Below are 3917 nucleotides of genomic sequence, written 5' to 3'. Positions count from 1 at the left end.
CATTATATTCTATAAGATCATATCCTATAAGATCATATTCTATAAGATCATATTATATAAGATCAATATATTATATAAGATCAATATATTATATAAGATCATATTATATAAGATCATTATATTCTATAAGATCATATCCTATAAGATCATATTATATAAGATCATTATATTATATAAGATCATATTATATAAGATCATTATATTCCCTCTGTTACCTGCAGGGTGAACCTGGCCAAGGCCTCCATGGCACTGAGAGGATTCCTCACCCTGGACCCTGCTGCTCTGGCCTCCTTCTGTAAGTGACCAAAGGCAGGATAATGAGTTAGGTATTGGTACATTAGTGTTAGATATTGGTACATTATAATAAGGTATTGGTACATTTTGAATCCTTCTTGTCTGACTATAACAACGCCTCTCTCTGTGTTCAGTATATTTTATAGCCCTCATCCTGTCCCTCAGTCAGCAAATGACGAGCGATCGCATCAACCTCTATCCCACAGCCAACGAGACGCTATGGTGAGAGATTATATTCTGCTCTGTTGGATTCTTCTCTGTTGTTCTCTACTGACCTCCTCCTCCTCCTCCTCTAGGCCTCCAGGTTCGGAGCAGCAGATCCTGCAGCCGTGGATTGTAGTGAACCTGGTGGTGGCGCTGTTGGTGGGTCTGGCCTGGGCTGTCGTCTCCACGCGGCCGGACATCGACTACACAGAAGGTAGGTGGACTTCACCTGCATCTGAAAAAAAGAGTTTATGGTAAAAGACTGTAAAAAAAACTCTTTCCTCAGCTGAACTAACTAAATACACATAACTGTTTCCATAATAATAATTATATAATAATAATAATAATAATAATAATACATTTGTTTTTCCCTGCAGAGTTTTTGATGACGATGGAGGTGGAGGGATACCCGAGAGACGAGAACGTGGACCTCCCTGTCTGAAACTAAATCAGCTTTCTTGTTCATTGAATGTGTTTTTTTGTACAATATGTTATTAGCACTTTGTTTTCCTGAGTATGATTTTGTAAATAAAGACATACAGTATATGTACAGTAGAAGCTGTTTGCTCTTCTGACCGAAATGGCGCGTCGCTGCTGTGAGAAACAAGTATTTCATTGAGGTTTAGTTGGAGCCTGAAGCTGCAATTAAATCCCCACATTTTGATCAGATCTTTAACTAACTAGCTTATCGTCCAAGTTGCCAGAAAAGGTTCAAGACCATGTGCTGAGCTTCTGAGAAGCAATTTAGGAGTCGTCCCTGGGTGGGTTCAAACCACCATTCTCTCGGTTTACAGCCGAGCACACTGGCCGATTGCACCACAGAGACACATTGCTTGGTTGTGGTTTAAACATGATGTGTTCTGTTCTTCAGATTGGTTCAGGAGTGTTAGAAACTCAAATCAGGCACCGCTGGGAGTTGAACCCAGGATCTCCTGTTTACAAGACAGGCACTTTAACCAACTAAGCCACGGCGCCAGAAAAGCTGGTGCTCTTTTGTTTGTAACATCGAACACAGTGACACGTCAAGAAAGTAAAGACACAATTTATGGCTCGAGGACGGCATGAGGACTGGAAACACTGGTACAACCGAGTAAGAAGCTGATAGCAGGTACCGCTGGGATTCAAACCCAGAATATGATTATGTTTATAACAAACTATCACAAGATTTATATCATCAATGTGTTGGCGCTCCCGCTGCTCACAGGTGGTGCCACATGGTGGATGTCCACTGCTTTTACATACGTTCATAAAATGTCCTAAACAAGTAGCTTTGATAATTTTAGGTGACACTGACTTAGTTTTGTAGTTTTCATTTGTGCTGTGAAAACTAAAAACTATATAATCAGGAATGTTTCTGTAACATTGCGTAAGCAGTGTAATCTGTTTCAACTATTGCTATCATATAACTTATTGCATTACAGTGTAATGATAATATATATCAACATAAATATGTATACAAAGATAACATAATGCTAATAAACCAAACATTGTAGTAGCAATGAAAACAGTAACTATAATCATAATTATTATTATGATCATTGGTATTATTATTAAATGTAATTTTCTGATAACTGGCTGTTTAAGGAGTCTAACAGGTTTTTATTATTTTAGCCAAACTCAATGTAACTTCCGTTAAAGGTAAAGTCCTCTGGTTGGGATGGAGGGAAGAACAGAGGCTACCAGCCTATAAAGTTGTTGTTAGTTTATTAATGTTCCCTTTTCCTTTAGTGACAGCTCACTCCTCTGAGGAGGTCACAATTTAACTGATGAAGAGTGTAACAAGACAAGCAGAGTCCCCAGTTCTCCCTCCGTGCTGCGTTAAGGTGCCACAGTGCTGATATTTCCCGCAGCCTGTGAAGGCGGCAGCGTGCATCCAGCGCGCGCCGCGGCCGTTGGTAGTAAAGCGTGTAAAGATGGCGGAGCTACAAATGCTGCTGGAGGAGGAAATTCCTGCGGGACGGAGATCTTTACTGGACAGCTTCAGCAACCTGGAGCGAGTGGCGGAGTACTGCGAGAGCAACTATGTACAGGTAGGAGCCGGTGCCCGCCAGCGGGAGCGGGAAGCCCGGGGAAGACAGCAGCAGATCGGGGTACTGTGCGAGGGCAGTGGGCGGCTGGGAGGGATGGGGATGACAGCACCAAGCTCCCTTATGTTACCGCTAGATTTTGTAGGAAAGATTTAAAAAAAAAGTCTCACCGAATTCAAATGAAACACGGAGCCAATATAAGACTGAAGGGCTCGGATCTCTGAGTTAATTCGGCTGTAAAATATTCCCCAAAACACGTTTGTTTTTTATTAAAATGTAACTTTTATAACTGCTCTGTGTGTTAACTGCTGCGCTGCTGCGGGATGAATCGTGACTGTAGGAATGTGATATGTAATTAAGTTATTTAGTTTTAAAAGTTGGCATTTCTCTTAATTAGGTTCTAATGTGAGTATTTAATGAGAGCCGAATGAAAGAGAGATTCACGTTTATTCAGAAAATGTCTTAAAACATCTTCCACAATGTGTGTGACATTCACAGACCGACAGGGAATTACTACTGCGATGTTTTTCAAACGGAGTCTGGTGTGACACTTTATCCCACACTGTTTAATCCATGATTTAGATTAATAAGATTGTTTAATGACCTATTAATAATATATCTTTTGTTTTTATGAAGGGAAATACAGGCTGAATGTCATTATACAACACTGAGGTGAACCTGGGGGATTATCAATCATTGCTTTACTGATAATTACAGATATTTAAAGATTTGGTCCCAGACTTGGAGGAAAGGCAAAAATCTAAAAGTAAATGTAATGAAGTTCAGATTTACTGAGGTGTGATGAGTGTGTGAAGGCTGTAACCATATCAGCCAATAATAACCTTTAAAGTGATCAATAACTGATCACTTTAAAGGTTATGAATGAGTTAGATAGTCGACTATTAAAATAGATGATTCATTTATTTTGTCAGTTGAATAAATGTTGACGGTGCGTTCAGGTGCTCCTCAGGTGGTAACAGCCAGAGGTAAAGGCTAATTATTGATTAATCTATTGGTTCTATATGAATCAATGTATTGTTTAGTCACTCATCAGTCTCATCATAAAGTGGCTCGTTTTGTCAGATATATCATTGATATATTGATACATTCAGTTTCACACAAGCTGCAGCTGAGCATTCATTGATTATTAGAATATTTGCTGATTGATTACCTTACAACCAACTGGCTGCCAACAATTTTATTTATTTTTTACATTTTAAGATAAATACTGAGATCCTGCTCTGTGATTGGTTGGTGGAGACTGCAGTGTGTGTGTGTGTGTGTGTGTGTGTGTGTGTGTGTGAGGCCTCGGCTGGAGGTGAGTCACTGGGATAAGCACCAGAGGTTTAAAAATAAGTTTGACTATTTAATTGCGTGCTATGCGTCAGGACA

General features: G+C 39.7%; 1 non-coding gene and 1 pseudogene across 1 annotated transcript; one reads left to right on the top strand and one right to left on the bottom strand.

Annotated features, from left to right (window-relative positions):
- LOC118339043 overlaps positions 1-982 on the top strand; it is a 5408-nt pseudogene extending 4426 nt beyond the window's left edge.
- Positions 983-1399: 417 nt separating this feature from the next.
- Positions 1400-1473, bottom strand: trnat-ugu. Its single transcript has one exon. It is a non-coding gene; the product is annotated as a tRNA-Thr (tRNA).
- Between the last annotated feature and the right edge of the window lie 2444 nt (positions 1474-3917).

Source organism: Morone saxatilis, unplaced genomic scaffold, assembly GCF_004916995.1.
Source record: "Morone saxatilis isolate NCDOM2014 unplaced genomic scaffold, NCSU_SB_2.0 Contig5, whole genome shotgun sequence".
In the NCBI taxonomy this organism is placed as follows: Eukaryota; Metazoa; Chordata; class Actinopteri; family Moronidae; genus Morone; species Morone saxatilis.
This window is presented reverse-complemented; position numbering and strand designations above follow the sequence as displayed.